Source organism: Sminthopsis crassicaudata, chromosome 4 (genome assembly GCF_048593235.1).
Source record: "Sminthopsis crassicaudata isolate SCR6 chromosome 4, ASM4859323v1, whole genome shotgun sequence".
NCBI classification, from domain to species: Eukaryota; Metazoa; Chordata; class Mammalia; order Dasyuromorphia; family Dasyuridae; genus Sminthopsis; species Sminthopsis crassicaudata.
Window position 1 is genome coordinate 198,188,002 of NC_133620.1, and position 23,580 is coordinate 198,211,581.

General features: G+C 37.1%; 1 long non-coding RNA gene across 2 annotated transcripts in view; it reads right to left on the reverse strand.

The window, feature by feature from the left end:
* Positions 1-894: 894 nt before the first annotated feature.
* LOC141566106 (uncharacterized) overlaps positions 895-23,580 on the reverse strand; it is a 56,261-nt gene continuing 33,575 nt past the window's right edge. For both annotated transcript variants that reach the window (XR_012489235.1, XR_012489234.1), the window contains exons 3-4: positions 3,482-3,618; positions 895-2,718 (exon numbers count right to left, since the gene is read on the reverse strand). This is a non-coding gene — a long non-coding RNA (uncharacterized LOC141566106). The remainder of the gene's footprint in view (positions 2,719-3,481; positions 3,619-23,580) is intronic.

The window sequence follows — 23,580 nt, forward strand, 5'->3', positions numbered from 1 at the left end:
TGGCAGTTCCTTCTCTAGCTCATTTTGCAGTTGAGTAAACTGAGGCAGGCAGGTTAAAGTGACTTGCCCTGAATAATATTAATAAGCATCTGAGGGCAAATTTGAACTCAAGTCTGTTTGACTAAAAGCTCATAATTTTATCTACTGCATCCCTCTGCTGCTCCTTAGAGAAAGAATTCTCCCCATTGGGGTATTAAACCCATATCTTGTGACAGGAGCATCCTGAATCATAGTCAGTCAATTTCATTTTTGTCTTCCCAGTGGACTCCAAATCACTGGGAGAGTAAGGCTGAAGACTTCATGCAACTCTTCCTCACTTAAATCCAATTTACCCTCAAATCAAAAGACATCACCCATACCATTTTACTATTTCATTATTCAACTATTTTACTATTTTATAGTAAACATAAATTTTTTTTGTATTTTTAAAATATAAAAATTTATATTCAGATATTATATGTGTTTATGCATGTATATTCTCAAAAGAAATATGAGATGGCCAAATTTAGACATCTCCATCCCAAATGTTAATATAGATTCCTTGTACCTGATTCATGGTATAGCTTTATGCTCTCATATTGGTCTGATCAGCCACAATTGGACATACTATACCTTAAGCCCAACATTGTGATGCCATTTTGATCCTCTTTAAGTACAAAGGACATCAACAGCTAGATGCTCACCATTATACAAATGAGGCTCCAAATAATGAGTAATATTCATTTATAACTGATACTTTTTATTTTTAAAATTTTTTTTGTCAAAGTAATTTTTAAATTAATTTTATAATTATAAAAATTTTTGACAGTATATATGCATGAGTAATTTTTTAAACATTATTCCTTGTATTCATTTTTCTAAATTTTCCCCTCCCTCCCTCCCTCTACTCCCTTCTCTAGATGACAGGCAATCCCATACATTTTACATGTGTTACAATATAACCTAGATACAATATTTGTGTGTAAATACCATTTTCTTGTTGCACATTAAGTATTAGCTTCCGAAGGTATAAGTAACCTGGGTAGATAGAGAGTAGTGCTAATATTTTACATTCAATTCCCAGTGTTCCTTCTCTGGGTGTAGTTGTTTCTGTCCATCATTGATCAGCTGGAAGTGAGTTGGATCTTCTTTATGTTGAAGATATCCACTTCCATCAGAATACATCCTCATACAGTATTGTTGTTGAAGTGTACAGCGATCTTCTGGTTCTGCTCATTTCACTCAGCATCACTTCATGGGAGTCTCTCCAAACCTTTCTGAATTCCTCCTGCTGGTCATTTCTTACAGAGCAATAATATTCCATAACATTCATATACCATAATTTACCCAATCATTCTCCAGTTGTATATCTGATACTTTTTAGAGGGTAAAATAATTTTTTGAAGCTCTAAAATCACCCAAACATTGTCTCATGCTATGACTGAAGAGACCACAGAGTAGGTTCCTAGCTGGGACTCCTCAGTTCTCACCCTTTTTTAGGAGATATCACTTTGCTTGTACAGTCACCAGCTCCATTCAGCATTTTTCTGTTTATAATGCACCAGTCCAGTATACTTTCAGTCTGACTGTATGGGCAATCAACTTCTGTAGGAAAGTCAATAATATCCAGGGGATGAAGACCTTGGTATTTCCTTTACATTACCAGGAGGTTTACTCCAGTACTCACAAAGTTATTACATCTGCCAGATTGGGAAATTTCTGTGTTGCCAGAGAGAATACTACCTATACAAGATCAGGAACATAGGAAACATGGGATTATATCATCTCTGATCCACCTTCTTCCTTGTTAGCAACGATGTACTCTCAGCAAGGAGACCATCCTTCTCTTGTCCCAACCAGCCAAGACAATATTAAATGTGGTGAGCATGGTTCTAACTCCAGTACCCTCAAATTTTAGGTTTGAAGTTGGGACAAAATAAGGCATTTATGAGACATTGAAAAGAGGACATCTACTTTGTCCTAACACAGCAAAGCCACGACGGCACTTAGATTCTGTGGATGAGATCTCCCTCACTTTCATATGGAAACTTATCTGATCAGTACCTCAGGGTATAGCATCTTGGAAGTTCTTAGACCAGGAAGTCGTATCTAATCAGATTGCCTGGATAATGGCAGGGGGAAGACAGTCAAGAAAGTATAGGAAAACCTAATCTTATCACAGTCCTCAATTGTCCCCAGGACTGGAGATTGGGGGCTAGGGACTGGGTTAAAGATGATTGGCAATTGAATCAGAAGAATTTCTCCACTCAGTAGTACAACCTTTTGAGATATATCTAGGTCCATTCTATCTTGGACATTCAGCAAAGAGGATAAGGGAGGATTTCTTTTCCTTTCTTCCCCCTTTCCCCAGCAATCATGTAGACCCCTTATGAGGACATGGAAGTGATAATTGACATGTGCTGACCTAGACAAGCCTAAGGTAGAACCTCATATTTCTGGCTGCTTCTTCTGTCTTGTATTTATTTCACTGAGTGTACAGGTCATCAAAGAGAGATCCTAAGAAATGGATGTTTTCAGTCTTGGCACTGAGTTGGAGCTTGGCTGCCCAGGGAGAGGTATTTTCTGTAGCTATACCTTTAGGAGCAAAGCATTCCCCTGAGAATTCTGAAAGGTCCAAGAAAGTCCAAGCCATATCTGGTTTGCCAGAAGATTGGGACATGAGATGAAAATGAAAAACTTATTCAGAAGTCCTGTAAGTTTCCCAGAAAGCAAAGATTCCTGTGAAAATGTAATGGTGGTAGGTTATGGTTTCATATTTAAGGATATATGAATGTATATGAATCTTTTATGCTTTAAACATTTTTGTAGTATAGAAAATAGTTGTATGTATATCTTTATGTATATCTCTATCTCTATATACTATATTGTACAGAAGACCATACCAGAAGATAATTTCTTAATCGTTTTTGGGAGAGAGACTGGACTTAAGATCTCTTTGTTTCAGAGTTCTTACTTAAAAGCAGTAAACTAGAGAGTATAAGAAGAACATGATAATATCCTTCTCATTTTGGGAGCAAGACTGAATTTGTTTCACATGAGTCTAATGAGAAGCCTTCTTAAACCCCAAGGTGACACTTAAAAGATATTTTGATTCTTCATCTCTTCCCCTACCTTGTGTTGTATTACTGTTGCTTCCTAATGACACCTGTTACCCCTAAAGCTCTCTTTTATGGCAAATAAGTACAGTCAAACAAAGGAATTCAATATATTGGCTCTATCTGAAAATATATAATTTGTGCCATATCTGTCTACAAGGACAAGAAAGTCTAAATCCTCAATTCACAATTGGCTACAGCATTGATCAACATCAGTATTGTTTTACTTTACCTTGTAAATATGGTATGCCCATCATATATTCTCCTGGTTTTGCTTATTTTACTCTATCCTAATTTGTACATAACATCATGGGTCAACTAATCCAGCTTCTCTCAGTTTTTGGACATGAAAATAGAGTCTCAATCAATATGTATTAGACACTTACTGTGTGTCAGGCTGGAGAGGATAAGTGACTTGCTCCAATGTCAGCCAGAAATAGTAAATGGTGGAATTGGGATTTTGACCCATGTCCTTGAGATTCTGAATCAGTGATCTTTCCATCATCCCAGCAATAGGTTGAACCTAGGTTGAAGAGGAGCACAGGGTTAACATATGAGAGGAATAAAATTTTGAATGGATACTTCTGAACATGATTTCTTAGCGACCTTGAGATATTACTAGAGGTTAGAATATCTTGGAGATGGGCTGCTCAAAGTCAGAAGGGGAAAATCAATGACATCAATAACAATTTCAGTTAAGCCTAATTCTCTATTAAATACCTACTAATTAGAATTTACTCAAGTTTAGAAAGCTTGGACCCAATCCACCGTCATACCAGCTTCGGTAACAAAAGAACTTTAAATTGCTGCTTTCTTTGGAGAAATAAAACTGAATTGTTGTAGCAGACATAAGTCTTTAATCACCTGCATCTCAAATAGCAGTATTGAGGTGACAGGCAGGAAAGAATAGGAGGAGCTACTTCTCATTTCACCTCTTTTTTCTGTATAATTACATAATATGTGGGATGGGGTGGGGGTTGTGATGAGGTAGGGGAGAAGTGACACATACTAGTAATCTTCAGTGAATCAGATTGAGGAAGTGGCCTCTTTGGGGAGAGTTATGAGGGACTTCTGTTGAATAAGACTGACAAGAGTACCCAGCCCTGGAGAGGGATGTGAAGGAAAGTACTTTATAAATGATAAAGTAAGTGATAAGACAGAAGTCAGGATAATTGTGTGAGAAAGTCACTTAACCCTTTTTGCCTCAGTTTTCTTATCTGCAAAATGTGCTGGAGAAGGAAATGTCAAACTACTCCAGGATTTTCCTTAGAAATGGCAAGCCACCTCAATATTTTTCTCTAGAAAACTCTGAAATGGGTGCTCAAAGAATTGGACACAACTGCTTTCCCTTTGTTCTCCAAGAGGGCCATGACATCATGGAGGTGATGTCATGATATGCTAGTGAGTTGGATTTAAGTGAGGGAGGGCTGTGCAAGGTTACCTGTCTCACTTTCCCCTCCAGAGACATCTGGGTCCAACGACAAGATACAGATCAACATAAGTGCAGATGGATCACAATAAAACCAAAGAAGTACAATATAAAAATGAATTGCGGTATTATGCTTATGATGAAACAATTTCATTGTTTCCCATTTAATTTTAAAGGCTCCTTTCACCAGTAAAGCCTACAAACCCCAGAGCTCCAGGAGGAGGCAGCTGACCTGAGATGTTAATGCACCCAGGTATTCAAAAGGTGGAGAGCTGAGGAAGGAGAGAATTCCAGGCAGGGAGGCAGAGATGAAAAACAGAATGTAGTAGAGGTGGGATAACAAATAATCAGTGTCTCCAACTGAGTTATAGACAAGGAAGAGATGCCTACTGTTCAACAGAAAGTGGTGAATCAGTTTGTTCACATCCTCTTCCTCATCTCCCCCTTTACAGTCTCTGCAGTCAGGTCAGGGTATAGAGAGTTAGGGTCCAAAATGGGGGCAGTTCTAGGAAGCATTTGTCTCATTGGTGAGGGGGAAGGAAGTCTATGATGATGCTATGATAGTTCCTCAAAAGAAGAAACTGTGGGTTTTTGTTACAAAATGACTTTTAGACTCTTTGCTCAAGACTTAACTCTCAATTCTTTCTAAATACTTTATAAGTGGTTAGCAGGGGCTCTTAAGCCCCCTTTTATAAACAATAATAATAATAAACACCACTTTTCCTTCTCAGAATTCCCAAAGTATCTCTCCCCTTTCTTAGAGAGCCATCCTTTATAGCAAACAACAAAAAATGAGGAGAAAACAGCTCAGCCAGACTAACCACACCATTGAAAATGTCAGATGTTAAGTTACTGTATTCAGCACCAAAGGGTAATATATTGTCTTCTCATAGTCCTTCTTTGACTTCCAGAGGTCTATTAAAAATTACAACAGAAGATTTTAAAATGATTTAAAAGTTATTTTCATGAAAACAATGTTAATAGATTTTAAAGCTATTTACAAAATACTTTGAGAGTTGAATGGTGTTATCTTTCTTTTGCTAATGTTTCATCTAGTTAGTCCCTAGCTCCATCCAAGGTTCTATCCACACTCAGCACTTTCACGTTTCCCAGTCTATTTGTCATTTCAGCCTCTGCTTTTCAAATGAAGAGGCCAGGCTTAATAGAGGTATTATGTAGCAAGAAACAAGCCAGGAATAGCTGAAAGGGCATTTTAATAACCCACCATCTGATTTGTCTAGACATCTTAAATTCATATATTTTAAGATACTTAAAGATCATAATTCATTCCATGGATCTTAGGGAGCATTTTTAGCTCAAAACCTCATTGTACAGAAAACTATATGAGAAGACTGAGACCTAGAAAGATTAAGTCCAAGGTCATCCAGTTTATTTTCATGGAAAATGATCTTGGAACTTGTTCTTCATGGTCTATAGTTACGTGCCTTTCTCTTACTTCACTAGGTTGTTGTTCATTCTTTGTTTTCAAAGGGAACCAATGACATCATGGGGGTGATATATTGACTTGATTGTGAATTGGATTTAAGTGAGGCAGAATTGCATCAAGTCATCAGCCTCATTCTCTTTTCTTTGAAGTCCAGTGGCAAGACCAAAGTCAGGACTATCGGTGACTGCTAGGGATAGTCTATAATCTGGGTATCTTCAGTGTCTACCCAAACTCTAAGGGCTCCACAACACCCACTTTGGCCATCTTCTTGACCTTTGGAACAAATTGTTCTCATGCACCATCCTACTTGGGAAAAGTCTTCCCATTCTTGGGGCATACATCCCCCTAAGTTCTCCAATAGGCTTAAAGTTTGTCAATTATCCTTAACCTGCTATAGTCCAGGTGTTGACTATTGGTATAGAAATTCCTTCTACTAAGGCAATATTGCTTCTTATTTATAAATAAAAGTTTTAGAGTATTTAGAGTATATTCCTGAGAAGTAAGGTGATTTGCCTATAGTCACAAAGCTACTTATTCAGCAGTGGGACTTCAATCCATATCTTTCAATCCACATCTTTCTGATTCTAAGATCAACCCTTGATCCACTTTATTCTGACAGACTGGAATGTTTTTGGTCATTGGAGATCACTATCTGTTGGTAGATAGAAATTCTTCAATCTCTGTTTACTTGAGCCCTTGGGGAGTTGTGAGACTGATTGATGAGACAGATGACCCCTTCCTGGTCCTGGCACAATAGAAAGAACAATGACTCTACAATGAGAAAACCATGGACAAATTGGGTAACCTTCCTGGGTCTCATTTCCTCATTTGTAAACTGAATGATTAAACTCAATTGCTTTTGAGGTCCCTTCCAGCTCTAAGAGGATCAAAATCTTATGAGAAATGCAAAGTGTTCAAATGTGCTAAAGAGACATCATTGGAACTCAGGGAATTTGCAACTTTCAAACTCTCAGGAGATTTCATTCCCCATGTGTTGTCCCCAAATTCCCATATTCTCAGAAGACTGTGAGAAATCCATCTCATTGGCCACCATCTCCTGACTAAAGGGTATCTAATAGACAGGCACTGAATTTCTGTTTGCCTGCAGGCACCAATCTTCAATAAGTATTAGCTATCTTCTTTGCTCCTGATTTTTTGTCATATATTTTAAAATAATATCTTGAAGGATAGAGGAAGGAGATACCCCAAGAAATGAGATCTTTAGGAGAAAAAGTCCAAGGTGTGTGTGTGTGTGTGTGTGTGTGTGTGTGTGTGTGTGTGTATGTGTATCAGCATTTTATCAAATTAGACATGTTGTAAATAAAAAAAATTTGGTTTGAGGCAAGGATATATGATTAAAGATTAATGGTTTAAGAAGAGGATTAATTTCTAGGGTAAAAAAGATTTTTTAAAATTAAGTTTTGGGCAGGAAATTGAAGATCTTAGGGGTGCAGATGATGTTTTCATTACTGCTGCTGATTGAAGGAAGGGACTCCAGAAGAGAAAGGTAGTTTTGGGAAGTGAACAGCTGGTTAAAAAGATGGCATTGCAGAATGGAATTCAAATTTATGCACCAGTGCTTAAGATTCAGGAATGATGGGCTCTTGGCCAGTGATGGAGAATGCTTAATGAGGGCTGGTAAAAATATATTTGCCTAGAGACTTGTAAATCTGATGGAGAATGCTTTAATCTGCAAATGAAGTAGGACAAAAACTGCCCACATACATCTGCTAAGCCAGATCCCGCTGAAAGTTGCAGGCATAATAAAGAAAGAACAATGAAGAGACTGAGTAATTCATAGGAGTCAATGTTCAAGAGGGGCAGTAATAATACTCATTGTCTTAAATGTCTATACACAAATGCACCAAGTTTAGTAATAAACCAAATGACTGAGAGGTCTTGATAGGAGATACATTCAGTATCACAGCTGTCACTAGAACTTGGTAGAATACGACTTATGACTAGAATATACTATATTAAAAAGGAATAGATTTGATGAAAAGGGTAGTAGAGTTGTATTGTATATTCAAGAACTGATGGATTAATAAGCAAACATTTATTAAGCTCTGGGCTTAGATGTGGGAAGATGGAATGTGGGATCAAAAAATTCTTTGTTTTCAAGAAACTTCTATTCTTTTAGGGCAAAGCACACACACATACAACATATACATTTACATATAGTAGAAAGCACACAGATAACAATTTATGAAAACATAAATGGAAGTAAAATTGTGACCAGAGTAGACTATAGATCATCCAGTCTAAAGGAGGAAAGAGGGTGGTGAGTTTCTGAAAGAAATCAATAAACTGACATGGAAATGTGACACAGAGATGAGAGAGACTTCAACTACCCATATCTGCTGCTGCTGTCATTCTGCCAGGCTCCAAGTAGCTGATTGATTCTTGACTTACCTCATGGATTATTCCATACTCTAGAGCAATAGTTTAAAAATAATTTTAAATTTCTGGGACCTCTTTGGCAGTCTGGTGAAATCTACTGATTTCTGGTGAAATCTACTGACGGTTCATCAGTATAATATTTTTAAATGCACAAAAATAAAAAGGATTATGAAAAAAACCAATTATATTAGAATACAATTATTACATATTAAAAATATTTAAGTTTGTGTTCTCTTGTTTAAGAATCAGTACTCCGGGTAGTAGAAGAAGCATCTAAGAGAACTGGACCCCATTTTGATTAACAATAACTTTTCTTAACATAGAAATGACAAGAACAATGGAAGGAAATTATCATAGAGTTCAGGACAGATAAGATGGGAAACTCCAGAAGAACCTAGATTTTGGGAGATGGAAGTAAAGAATTCAGGGAAAGGATGAATAGCTTAAGATTTTGCAGAGATCCATTAATGATTATGTGAGAAAGTGTTCAAAATCCCTAATAATAAGAGAAAACTGAATTGCCACATACATCAAATTGGCAAAGGGAATAAAAGAAAAATAAATGGTGGAGAGACTTTGGGAAAAAATTAAACCAAGTACACTAGTTCACTACAATGGAGAGATGAATTAATCAAATTCTTCTGGAATTATTAATTAATCATGTATTTATTAAGTACTTGTTTTGTGTCAGGTATTATCCTAGGTACTGGGGATACAAATATAAGGAATGAAATAATTTTCACTTGCACTGAACATTCTAATTAAATTGTTATTCTGTTCATACTCTCTGATTCAGTGACCCCACTATTAGATTTTGTGGAGGATGCAGGAATAATAGGATCCCAGAGTATAAAACTTTGTCTTGGGATTTATTGAATTGTTAGCAAGGGAGCCCTATCTGTAGCACGTTCCCTAGAATGAGTTTTTGTTACAAAGTCATTTTCAGTTAAGTCCATTTCTTTGAGACCCTGTATGGGATTTCTTAGCAAAAAGATACTATAATGATTTGCCATTTCCTTCTCTACCTCATTTTACAGATGAAGACATGGAGGTAAACAAGATTAAGTGACATGAATGGGGTTACCTAGCTTGTAATTATCTGAGTTCAGAAGATGACTCTTCTAAAGAAGATGAGTCTTCCTCACTTCAGCATCACCTAGTTCCCCAAAGTGAGTTTATATGGGATTTATACATGTTTAAATCAGAAAAGAGGAGGAGAGGGGATATTGTGAAATCTGGTTGATTAGCTAAGTTACCTTTGACCAGAATGACCAACAACATTCTTGAAATTAGGGAACCTTTGAAGTCTCCCTTGAACAGATGTTATCATACAGGATGTTCTTGTGGAGGGGTCATTGGGATGAAAGAGTGTCAAGAAGATCATTTAATTGGTGAAATAAGAGAGAGGGAGTTGGGCTCTCCCTGCCATAAGTGTCTCCACTCCAGTAAATCTTCCATCAGGCTAACAAAATGATCATCCTAAATATATGTCTGACCCTGTTATTCTCCTACTCAATAAACTTCAGTGACTCCCTATTACCTTTAGCATAAAATGTAAACTCCTCTTTTTGATATTTAAAGTCCTTCATAATCTTCCCTTTTCCCCTTTCAATCTTCTAATATCCTCCATGTGGTCTGCAATATCGTCACACTTGTTTCCTTATTGTTCCTCCAACAAGACATTGCATCTCCTAACTTCATGCCTTTCACCGACTGTTCCCCAAGTTTTTCCCTCTTCATCTTTTCCTTCTGGCTTTCCTGACTTCCTTCATTCAGGTCCCAGTTAAAATTTCCCCTTTTACAGGAAAGCTTTTCTGAATCCTCCTTGAGTCTAATGCCTACCTTCTGTTGATTATCTTCAGTTTTTCTTATACATAGCTTGCTTTTTACATAATTGTTTGCATGTTCTCTCCCACATTAGACTAAGATGTTCCTGGGGAGCAAGGACTCTTTCTTTGTATCTTTGTATCTTTCTTTGTACTATTGGGCTTAGTATATGATAGGTGCTTAATAAATGTTTAGTGACTGATTACCATACTTTTTAGCTCTATCTTCCTACCATGCTATGACAGTCTCAAGGTCTCTCTTAAGAACTTTAGAATTGATTGAATGACATGGAAGACACTGGCCCAGGACCACCCAGCATGGTGGTCCCTCATCAGAGAAGGTCCTTTGCTATATGAGCAAAGCAGAATTAAATTAGCTCAGAAGAAATGTGAGATATAAAAAGTTAAACGAAGCCACCTTAATTGTTCATAGGGACTATTTGCATCTGACCTGGCATTTTTTGCCACAGATCCATATTGGTCTGATCAACCACAGATGTACACACAGTAACTCGATTCTAACATAGTGCTGTCATTTTGGTTGTCTTCGACATTGAAGGACAACCAACTAGCATGTTCTCTCCCACATTAATCTGAGATGTTCCTTGGGAATAAGGACTCTTTCTTTGTATCTTCAGCATTTACTACAGGGTTAGCACATAGTAGGTACTTAATAAATGTTTACTGACTACAATCCCTTCTAACTCTATCACCCTACTATGCAATGACTTTTTCTTGGCTCTTTCTTGGAGCAAAGATTTATTTGTCCATGAATAAAGCATTGCAAATCTGTTGAATGCACAAATATGAGTAGGAGTTGAGCCATGGGTTCTTTTGATTGTGGGTTAGGAGGCATCTTGAATCTTTACCTCAAACTGTGACAATAATCCCCTGTATACATCACTGCATCCCCCTTTTAGCCTTTGTTCCTGGGAGGGAGAAAGGAATATATAGTTCTCTAGACCTTATGATCATAGTGATAGAAATAATCAGTTTTAGAGCAGAAGATAACAATGATTTTCTAACCTACATCATGAGGCTGGATGGCTTTTATATAAAAAGTTAAATTGGAGATATTTCTAATTAATTTTATTATTTACATAAAACCACTGTGTCAGCCATTGACATTCTCTTCTTAGAGCTGCTTCAGAATGTCAATGTTGAGGTTTGCTCCAGTGCCAGCGACTAGGGATTTCCTACGCTGTCATGCTGAGGCTGCTCATCTTTCTTCTTTTCTTAAGCCAATATAACTGAAGCCAGGCTTTTTTCCATGGCATTAAAGAAGAATAGTGTAACTGATTTTTATCATTAATTCTACCCGGTGTTCTTTTGCTGGGGTCTTTCCTGGTTCTCCTTCATCTATGCAATTTCAGTGACTTCTTGGATAAAAACATTTTCTCAGTTTTATTCAGACTTAATTTAAGGCATCAATCTCATCATACTTTTCTAGCTTCAGGTGAAAAATAGAACATTTCACATGATTCTCAAGGAAAATCAGTTCTGTCAAATTCTCATTGCTAATTCATAAAGGGCACTAGCTCTTTTTTTTTTTTCAAACCTGAGTAGCAGAAAAAACACAAGGTTGATTCCAAAGCCATAGTTACCCCAGGGACCAAAACACTCTGTGTTCTCCAGTCGTTATGAAGCAAGAAGGTGCAGTAAATATAGTATTGGGTCTGGAGCCAAGAGCATCTGAGCTCAAATATGACCTCAGCTACTTATTAGCTCTATGATCCTGGGCAAGTTATTTTACCTCTCTTTGCTTCAATTTTTTTTTCCAATTGCCAACTGTAAAATGGGAATAATAACAACACCTATGCCTTCCCCCTCCCTCCCTCTACTCTTTCTCCTTTCCTTCCCTTCTCTTCCCTCCCCTCCCCTTCTCTGCCTCTTCCCTCACCCTCCACTTCCTTCTCCTTCCCTCCACTTTCCTCCTCTCCCTCTCCCCTCCCTTTGTTTCCCTTCCTTTTCCCCTCCCTTCCTCTCCCCTTTCCTTCCTTTCTTTTCCCTCCTCTCCTCTCTCTTTCCTTTCTATCCCTTCCCTCCCCTTCCTCCCCTCCCTCTCTCCTCCCTGTCCTCTCCTTCCCCTCCCCTCCCTTTCCCTTCCCTCTCTTCCTCTTCTTTTCCCTCCTCTTACCTCTCCTTACTTTCCTTTTCTTCCCTCCCTTCCCTCCCCCTTCCTTCCCTCTCTCTCTCTCCTCCCTTTCCCTTTCCTTCCCTCCCCTTCCCTTCTTCCCTTACTACCCAGAGCTGATCCAGTTCATCTTTATCCAATAATGATGAATCTCATTTGGCAGAAATGCACAAGCTTTTGACACCAACTTTCATTTGTATTCAGTTCCATGTTATTGTGTGCCATTTTCCCCCTGAGGTCAGAAAGAGAAGGATTCCAAGTGCACACCATAAGTGATATGTTATAGGCTGCACTGGAGGGGAAAACCACAAGTTGTCATGATGATCATGTTAATGATACTTTTTCATGTACTACATTTTTGTTGACATTTAATCACAAATTTCTAAATTAATCTTTATAAGAAATGAGGCTGGAGTAGCTAATCAGATTTAGAAGAGGGGCTAATTGCACCATAATCAGATAGATGAGCTATTGAATATCTGATGTGAAAACCATGCCATGAAATGATGAGGAAGTGTCTGCATAAAATTCCTCTTGAATTTCCTCCATATCTTTTATGCCACAGATTATTTCATGGGTATTTTACCTCTAGCTTTAAATTCAAATCAAATATATTTATCAGAATCTATTTTTAAAAATACACTAGTTCATATTCTATCCAGAAGAATCTGTGGGAAGTCAGATAAAATAAACCAGCATACTTTATTATCCACTGGCCATAGGGAAGGCAGCATGATATAGTACAAAGTATGTTGGATCTGGAGTCAGAATTTTTTGTTGTTCAGTCATTTCAGTCAGTTTAACTCTTTGTGGCTTCTGTTGAGGTTTTCTTGGCAAAGATACTGTAATAGTTTGCCATTTCCTTCTCCTTTTCATTTTATAGATAAGGAAACTGAGGCAAACAAGGTTAAATTACTTGCCTACTATGACATCTGCTAAGTGTCTGATGCTGGATTTGAATTCAGAAACATGACCCTTCCTCATTCCAGATCTGATGTTCTATCCACTCAACCACCTAGGTGCCCCAGAATCAGAAAACCTGAATTCAAATGTTAACTTTGTATATATGTGATCATATGCAAATCACTGTACTTTTCTGAACCCAAGTTTTTCCATGGTATTGAAAAAGAATAGAACTAATGTTTTCCACATTAATTCTAAAAAAAATAAGGTTTTCATAAAATGATGTCTAAGGTCCCTTCAGCTCTAGACTTATGAATTCATGAACTTCTTTTGGCTAGTTTTCTTGTGGATAGCTGGTCACCTAGATGAATGGTTTCAGGACTCTAGGTCTGTAGGTCTGTTTGGTGGGACCTGAGTCCTTTCTTTTTACAGGTGACTGTGGTCACTAGCATCTGTTTCAGGAGTCAGCTCACACATCTGTTCCTATAGCAAGTTCCCAGACCCTACTTAGTGCCAGATTCAGGGAGAAGGCCAGGCAGAGGAAAAGGGAGAACTAAAATTAGGTACCTGGTAAGACAGGATAGAATGGGTACCAATGTGAAATTACTCACATTTGATGTGGGTAAATAATTTCAATCATGGAAAAGTTGTATTTTACTTTTTGAGACTACATATTTTGCATTCAGAGAATCTCCTAGTCTAACTGGGGAACTCTTGGAAGTTAATGCAGAATGGGAGAGATAAGCCTAACCACTGGATTTCTCTCTCTTTCAAGACAGGTGATTGGTGGGCTTTGAAAGAAGTAGATTTCGTCCATACTAGAGATTATTTATCACCAATTATTATTATTGTAGTTGCAAAGAAAAAGGAGTGGTAACCTCTTCTGTAACACTCACAGTCAAAATCCACTGACATACAGCTCTAGTTGCCAGCTGTCAAATTTAGGCCGCAGCTGGGCTTGTCATGGTCATAGGTCGTTGCAGCAGTCCACAGGGTGTAGACAATGCATTTATACATTTACAGCTGGGACTTTGGGAATCATAAATAATGAATCGATTCTAACAATTGTCAAAATGGCAATGGGGGATTTGGGCTCAGGTTGCAATACAATTTAAGCACTTGAGGATTGCAAATTGCTAATCTGATTTGAGAGCTTCATTGAGGAAGGAATCCATGATGGGAGCAACATTCCAAAAGCAGAACCATAAGAAAGTAAGATGGTGAAAAAGAAAGGGTATGGCTGTGTGGTTTAGTTCAAATACTCCCTCTGCAAAAGGTCATTCCTGATTCAGGTATTCCTGCTGCTGCCTTCCCTCTAAGTTGTATTTATTTGTAATATGTAATAATGATCTCAAAGCCAAAGATCAGAAGTATAATAGGAAAGTATAGGATATGAGGCTCCCTCACCACCACCACCTTTTACTAATTTTTTTGTGCTTCTACCTTAACTTTCCCCCCCAAACCAAACTTATCAATATTAGAGAATGAAAGAAATTTTTTGGAATTTCACTACAGCTATTGGACAAAAACTCATGATAAATACATATAGTTTAGTCTTCAGAGATAAAATTAAAAAAGAATATTCACCATAAACTAGAATGAAGTTGTCTAGGGAAAACTAAATTTAAGTGACCAGGAAATTCAGCCCCAAGAAAAGATTAAGCCTGAGGACATTAGTTAGGTTGATTGTACCTTGCTTGATATCATAAAGAATTTAGTTTTTATAGTTAGAAATATTCTTTTGTGGAGTTAAAAAAAAGTCTTAGTCAGGATTCTGAAAATGAACAAGACAGACCACTAAGTCAAGGAAAATAAAGCCAAGAAACCTCTTCTCCAGTTATGGGGGCTTATCAATATTCTAACTAAGGCAAGGTTAGCTGCTTTTCAAAAAGGACTACTTAAAGAGCATGGAAGAGTCCATTCTTCTTATATGGAAGAGAAAATCCTATGAGCCAAGGACTAGAGTTAAGGCCAGAAGCTTAGAGAAGGGAGAAACTCCATTATTATATGTCCATAGGTCCTGGCTCATAATGGACAGTAGATACTACATGTGGAAAGAAACACCATCCAACTAGCAGTTAGAGGGAAAAAAGGGGACAGACCTGGTTAGAAGCAGAACAGGGCCATCATTACAAGACATGGGCCTGTAGCATCAGAGATTTGTCTTTCTATATCAAGGCTTCTTAAACTTTTGCCACTCCCAACCACTTTTCACCCCACAAAAATATTATGGAACCCTAGGTATAAAGGTATATAAAATAGGTATACAAATAAAAAATTTACAGGTAATAAATCATAATTTCATGATCCCCACATTCAGTTACAAGACTCCATGTGGAGTTTAAGAAGTTTTGCTTTATATGATGCTTTGGTCACAAATGTTTCTTATGTGCTTATCTTTCTAGGCATGTATCTTGACCTTATGTGAGCCTCTCCATATATTCCCCATGTTCATCCACCCTTCTCCTTGATAGTGTTTCTACTTAGGGGATTGTGTGTGTCAAATTTGTTTTGAAAATGTTTTGTTACTACTTTCCTTACTTCTATCCCAGTTATTTAGATGTGTTTGTTTTGAATTCATTGTATCCTCTGACTGACTATTCAGGGCAAATACATTGATGGAGCTCATGAGATATTGTTTTGGGGGTGATGAAGGACTGCAGAATACCTGGATCTGTGATTGCTTTCTCCAAGGATTTCACTTAGAGAACTGGTGGGTTGTTATGAGGTGCCATTGGGAACTTGTCCAGGATAACCATCGTTGACACTGTGATTTAATGTCCTTTTTTTGTTATTACCATGTTCATTATGAAGAGAGAAGCCAACATGAGCAGTATGAATGGTGAATCCTGAGTACTTTTATGGGGAGCAATCTACCAAGAACAAAGGAATGTATTATAACTTAATAAAGCTTTTGTGAAAATTCTATAAGAGGCTAGATATATTTTGGGGAGATGTGAAATGCCAAACTGGAGGATTCCTAATTTTTTCATTTCACAGAGTTTTGGGGTCTTAGTAATTTTTTATGAAGCCTGCAGGCCAAAAGAAATGTCAAACAGTTCCATTTTTGGGTCCAAACAATTTAATAAATATTCATATCCTAATAACTAAGTAGCCATTTGAAAAAATATTGTACATAAATTGAAAAAAAGTGATATTTTTATTTAATTCTTAAATAATAACGATTACTTACTAATGGAATGTGTGTGCCTGTTAGACACTATAGAACTTCTCAGACTTTGGACTCAAATTAGATACTGCCACCCTATTTCTTGTATCATGTTGATGTTCTTGAAATACCTGCTTTTTAATCATAGCAACTGCTGAAAACCCAGTTTTGCAAACAAGAAAATCAGAAGTTGCTAGGAATAGCAGAAAGTACAAATAAATAAAAGCATCACAAACATTCAGAATGTCATCAAAAGGAATGTAATTCAATCTAATGCTGAAACTATGAACTACCTGGAGATAATAATAGCTTGCACAGTGTTCAACTGATGTGAATAGATGGATGTATTGTGTTTCCTTCAAAAATTTAAAATATCCCACAATGCCCTGGGAAGTTTGCTGTGGCACATAGTTTGAGAATCAAGATACTAAATAACAGGAACCGTTGTCCAAAACCTTGCCTGTTTCTTATATATTCTCTGAATCAGTCACTATTCTAAAATCCCTGATGAACAAGGCACGTCACAAGGCACCTTACTGAGAATAAGAGATTGTTGTACAGAATCAAAACTCACTTAATCAAAAAGGCAATATCCAAAACTAAATTGGACCAATTATGGAGAAAAAGACATCCATGATCAGTGCATGAACTGTATAACTTCAAGCACTTCAGAAAGCAGATCCATGCTCTTGGGAAGAAGCACTTGAAATCTGCATTAACCAATATATATATATATATATATATATATATATATATATATATATATATATATATATATATATATAACCAATGTCTTGCATTATTGGCAAGCAGCTGGTGTGGAAAAAAAGGGGCTTGCTGATAATTGCCTGGGAGAGCCCTTATATATTTGTACAATCTGTAGGTCAAGAAGTCATAAGGCAGGAATGCTTGAAATACTGGAGGAAGAATTTGTGGAGGTGGGTCTACCCCTTGAATATCTGCCACATTTCTCAGTGCCATTCAACATAAAGGTAAGATGCCTTCTGCCTTTGTCATGCAAGTAGAATGTTTACTAAACAGGTTGATAGAGATGGGAGTGATAAAGTCTAAGAAAGCAAAGATTATATTGGACTAAGTGAGCAGAAGTATGTTATACAGCATAGAACCTGTCTAGTGCTTAATAGATGCTTAATAAATGTGTATTGAATTGTAGAATAACTGGTGGATTATGGAAAGATGATCTTTTCACTCCAGCACTCAATACAGTCCTTGGAACATACTGAACATTTAAACTTTTATTGACCGAATAATTGGAAAGATAACTAACAAGTATGACATATATCATTCTTGGCCTGAGCTTTCTAATTTGTAATATAGGGCCATATTACAAAGGAAAGAGTAGTACATCTGAAGTCAAGAGACCTGGATTTTGAATCCTGCTCTTCCATTTACTACCTGAATGACATCAGGCAAGCCATTTTCTGGAGTCTCAACTTCATCATCTAAAAAATGAAGTTGTGTTAGACAAATCAAGAAAGTATAAGAATTTCAGAATTACAGTGGATTACATTATTTCATGAAATAATAGTAATACTACTAATAATTAACATTTCTATAGCCAGGCATTACTTTATAATTAATAGAACACAACAACCTTGGGAAATAGATGCAGCAGTCAGTGAGTCAATAGACATTTATTAAGCACCTATTATGTGCTAAGTGTTGGGGATACAGAAATTGTCTTCTAGGAGATTAGATTAGCTCTTGTCTTCTTAAACTTTTTCCACTTGAGAAATGTTTTAATGACCCCAGGTCAGCAGAGATTGAGCTTTGAAAAAAAGAAATTTAGAAAGGGATAACTTTAATCCTAATCTAGGAATTAGTTATTAATACATAATAATTAGTTATTAATGATTGCCTATTAGTATGTGAGAAATGATAATTTTTCTCGCTAGGCTATGACCACCACTTCTGCCAGAAACATGGAATCACTCAGAGCTCTGTAGACAACAGAATTTTCACCATTTGGCCTGGATTCATTTTATATATTGTCTTCTGTTAGGATGTAAGCTCTTTGAGGTTATGAATTATCTTACTTGTTTGAATCCATATCCCAAGGCTTAACATAGTGTCTGGCATATAGTAAGCACTCAACAAATTATTAGTTATTATAATTTATAGTATATAGTAGAACATTTTACATATCATACTAACCCAAAGGGTGAGATGCTATTGCTATCCCCATTTTACAGACATGGAAACTGATGTATTTAGAGATTGAGCGACATCACACAACAGTAAAATACTGAGGAAGGAAAAATTCAAACTCCTGTTGATCAAGTAGAAAGAATCAAGCCAAAGTCAGTTAAACAACCTACTTATTAGATTTTCTTGACTGTAGTTACATGGAAGAGGAGGTATTATGGACAAGGAAGAGAGGAAGTTATTAGGAAGTAATAGTGTATTTTCAAAAAGAGTAGACCTTCCTGAAGGCTTCCTGTGGGAACAATATTAAAACAATGGAAATTGCAAAGGGTGAAATTATAACGATTTTGCCTTTTGGCAAAGAAGATATGAGATGGCATTTCTCTTCCTTACTTATAAAGGATGGGGGGGGGGAGGCCATGAATGTAGAATAATAGTGCATATAATGTCAGCTTTATTTGATGTGTTGGCTAGTTTTGTCCAATTGCTGTTTGTTTCTTTTTTTATTTGTTATGAGAGATGGTTATCTGGCTGGGAAAAAGGGTGGGGATTATATTAGGAAAGGAAAGGCATATAAAAAACAGATGTCTATCTACATTTTTTAAAGTGAGAGATACTTTGAAGGTTGATTGAAATGCTACCGAGAAGACTCTAATTGAGTTGTTCTCCTAACTGAAAGTAGGTTTCCAACATTTTCAGTCATTCAGTTTCATCAACACAAAACCATCATCTCTGTCCCTCAGAGATTATCTATTTCTGCCATTTTGATTAATATCAATGAAAATTGCTCAGTGTTTCCTCACAGCAAATGTTAAAAGATACACAAAGTCAGAGGGGGATTTTAAAGTTCCTTAAAGTTTAAAGGTCTAATAAAGGCAGAAACCCAACCACTTTAGATAAAAGAAATACTCTATCCATAGTTGGTCAATTCTTCTTCAGCATAACAGTTCAATAGATATTGATTAAATGCCTACTTACTATGTAGAAAGTCCCTCCTGGATCACAGTGAAAGTATGAGATATAACATGCAGGGTTTGTTAAGATGGACAGGTCATGGTGGACAAGGTCACAGGGGAGAGTCCTGACAGAAAGTGATCCACTGGAGAAGGAAATGGCAAACCACCCCAACATCATTGCCAAGAGAACCCCATGGACAGTATTAAAATGCTAAAATATGTGATATGGAATGGCATCCTCTGGTGTACAGGGTCATAAAGAGTTGGACAAACTGAACAAAAACATGTAGAGAGCTTTGTGCTAGGTACAGAGAGACACAAAGTTTCGACAGGGTATTTGTCTTCCTGGATGTTTATGTAGGACTTTAAGACTTACAAAACATTTCCTATTAAATGATCCTCACAGCAACCAAGGAGGTAGATAGTATAAATATTATTAATCCCATTTTGTAGATATGGACAATTAAGGCCCATTTGGAACCTAAGAAGAGCTTACAGGTCACTTGATTCTACCTCTTATCAAATGAGATAATATTTTTAAAGTGTTTTAGCACTGTGCCAGACACATAGTAAACCAATATAAATATTTATTGCCTTTTCTTCTTCCCTTACCCCACCTTCATTCTGCAGATAAGGAAATGAAGCCTCCAAAGACTGAATGCTTGGCTAAAATCACGAAGCTAGAATGCAACGGAGTTAAGATTTAAATCAGCAATTCCTGAGCTCCATCTTTTTCTAAGTATCCCACTTTATATAGAAACTTTAATGTCCAAGAGCAAGAAAGTCATCCAATTTTAAGTGAGAACTAAGGCAGCTAAACTTCCTTCTGTTGGCAACACAAAAGAGGGTCTTTAAGACAGATTAAATATCATACATAAGAGTTTACCTTAAAGAGTTATGGAGGAGGAAAGAATTCCATCTCTGGAGATGGAAGAACCTGGTTCAGATCTTGTGGTATGATTTTGGATAAATCATTTATTTTCCTCATCTATAAAACAAAGATGTTAGACTAGACCTCTTAGATTTCTTCAAGTTCTAGATCTGTGATCTCATAACTTCTGGAATTTGGAGGAAATGGCAAACTATCATTTTAAAGACACTGAAAATGCCTATGCTTCTTTTTCTTTACATTATTGCTTTAAAATCAATATCTTATTGCCTGTGTCATTTTTATAGAGCTCAAGTTATTAATATTTATGCTGATGCTTTAATTAGGATTTTTTTTTCTGAAAGAAAATTTTACCCAGTGGACTCTTTCTAGAGTGCCAAAAATTAGTGCCTGGGGAGACCAAAAAAAGAGGGGGCAGAGGGAATTATTCTACCAAATGATAAAGGACTCCATCTAATGCTGGTTCTTTTGTATTGTGGTCAGCTATTCCAGAGTGGATACCCCATTTTCCTCAGGTATTGTGTTTAAACTCTTTTTTTGGCATTCAAGGCCCTTCACAATATGGTACCTCCTTTATTTTTTTTTTAGCCTAATCTCACATTATTTCTCTCCCAACCTTCTATTTATCAGCCAAACCAAGTGACTTTCCTGTTATGTAGGTATTTATAGTAGCAGAACCAAGTATTTGAAGCCTTTAATATTTTTTTCTAGTGTACTATGCTATGGTACTTTATCTGAGCTCCCTGCTCCATAGATCCATGACAGTCTAATATTAGAGAGATTTTATTTTATTTTATTTCATTTTGTTATTGTTGGTTGTTTATTTATTTATTTATTTTTTTGCTGAGGCAATTGGGATTAAGTGACTTGCCCAGGGTCACACAGCTAGGAAGTGTTAAGTGTCTGAAACTAGATTTGAACTCAGGTCTTCCTGACTTCAGGGCTGGTGCTCTATCCACTGAACCAACTAGCTGCCCTGAGATTTTATTTCTTGCTCGAATCCTTCCTTCTCTCCTTGAATTTCTCATCTACCTGTCTGCTCTCATCTTCTAATTTAGGAGCTGGTGACATAGTGGATAGAGTGCTGGATCTAGAGTCAAGAAGACCTGAATTCAAATCTGATTTCAGACACTTAACACTTCCTAGTTGTGTGACCTTGGGTAAGTTACTTTACCCCAATTGCCTCAGCAAAAACAAACAAGTCATTTAATCCTACTTGCCTCAGTTTCCTCATCTGTAAAATGAGTTGGAGAAGGAAATGGCAAATCACTCCAGTGTCTTTGCCAAGAAAACCCTGAATGGGGTCATGGAGAGTTGGGTTTGACTGAAGCAATATAACAATATGTGCTTTATATATTTATTGAATTGAACAGAGGGAATGATCTCAGTAGCAACTAGTAATTTGTTTTGTTTTGTATTTTAGTTCTTTTTAGTAACTAGTAATTTTATATTTCATGAATATGCCATGAACAAATTCTGAGCTCCATCTTCACCCTTCTCAATATCTCATGCTCCTTCTACAATCATAGGATTTAGAGCTGGGACCAAAACATCAGCTAGTCCAAGTTACTCACTTTACAAATGAGGGGAAAGATTTTGCCCTTATTATCACAGAGACAATAATGAGTCAACATGGAATTTGAACCTAGGATTCCAGACCCCAAGGCTTTTCCCATTATTCTACACAGAGGAAACTTGCTGGTCTTCCTGTGTTCTATGATTCAGTGAATTGGGTTTCCTATCCCCCTTCCAGAATTTGTTTCTCTGGACTACCATGTCATTAATTGCTAGTCTCTAAAGAGGTTCTGCATATATGTCTATCATGTTTAACATATATTGAACATCTAGGGGAGGGTATGGGGGAAGGGAGGGAAAATTGGAACACAAAGTTTTGCAAGGTCTAATGTTAAAAAATTGTCCACATATATGTTTTGAAAAATAAGAAACTTTAATAATAAAAAAAAGAGAGATTCTGGAAAGGGGCCAACCCTTCTTTGGCTAGGGTGATGTATTTCTTGGAGTCAGGCTCCAGAGGAAAACAAGACTTCCTGGAGCCAATGATAAGATATTGGGAAATGAGAAAAGGGGTAGGGGTAGAGGAAGGGGAGCTATAACTGCAAGATGTGATACCATTCTAATAGCAGAAGCCACCAGGTGTGTCTGTCCTGTGTCCAGCTGCTCAGCACAATGAGGTTGGTCACAATCAAGTCACTTACAACTTGGGTCACAAGACCATAAAATATCAACATCAGAAGAGATTTTAGGGATTATCTGCTCCTATTTCTTTATTTGAAAGATGAGAAAGCTGAGAGGGTAGAGATATTTTGCTACTGAGAATTAAAATGTGAGTTTCTTAAGGGCAAGGATTATGGTTTGAGTTGTTTTTTTTTTTTTGCCTTTTTCTGTATCCCCAAGTTAGTCAGTCAATAAACATTTATTAAGTGCCTACTATATGCCAAACACCATGCTAATTGATGGTGTGAAGAAAGTCAAAAGGCAGTTTCTGTTTTCAAGAAGTACACAGTCTGATGAGGTCGACAAAATACTAATAAATATGTACATACAATCTATATGTGATATAAATAAGGAATAACCAACGGAGGAAAAGCACTAGCATTGAGGGAGGTTGGGAAAGTCTTCCCATAGAAATTGGGATTTTAGCTGTGGCTTGAAAGAAGCCAGGAATGCCCAAAGGTAAAGAAGAGAAGGAAGAACATTCTAGGAATGAGGGACAGCCTGAGAAAATGGTATGAGCTAAAGGATGGAGTGTCTTGTCTGAGGAATAGTCAAGAGATCATTGTCACTGGATGGACCTACAGTAAGTAGCTGGTAGTGAGATATAAGAAGACTGGAAAGATGTGTGTGTGTGTGTGTGTGTGTGTGTGTGTGTGTGTGTGTGTGTGTGTGTGTGTGTTTAGGGGGCTTGATTAGGATAGGATTAGTATACTACCTAGCACACAGTAGGAGCTTAATGAATGCACATTGCTGGAATGTTTGACTCCTTGAGAAGCACAGCATCCTCAGGACTAGAATTTAGATTTTTCTCCCTGGGGTTTGTCTTTCAGTGAAATTCTAATTCCAGGGCAGCTAGCTCCTTTTTCTCATCCCTTCTCCTACAGAGAACAATGAACAATACAGTGGCAGGCCAGGCAGCAGTAGCACCCCC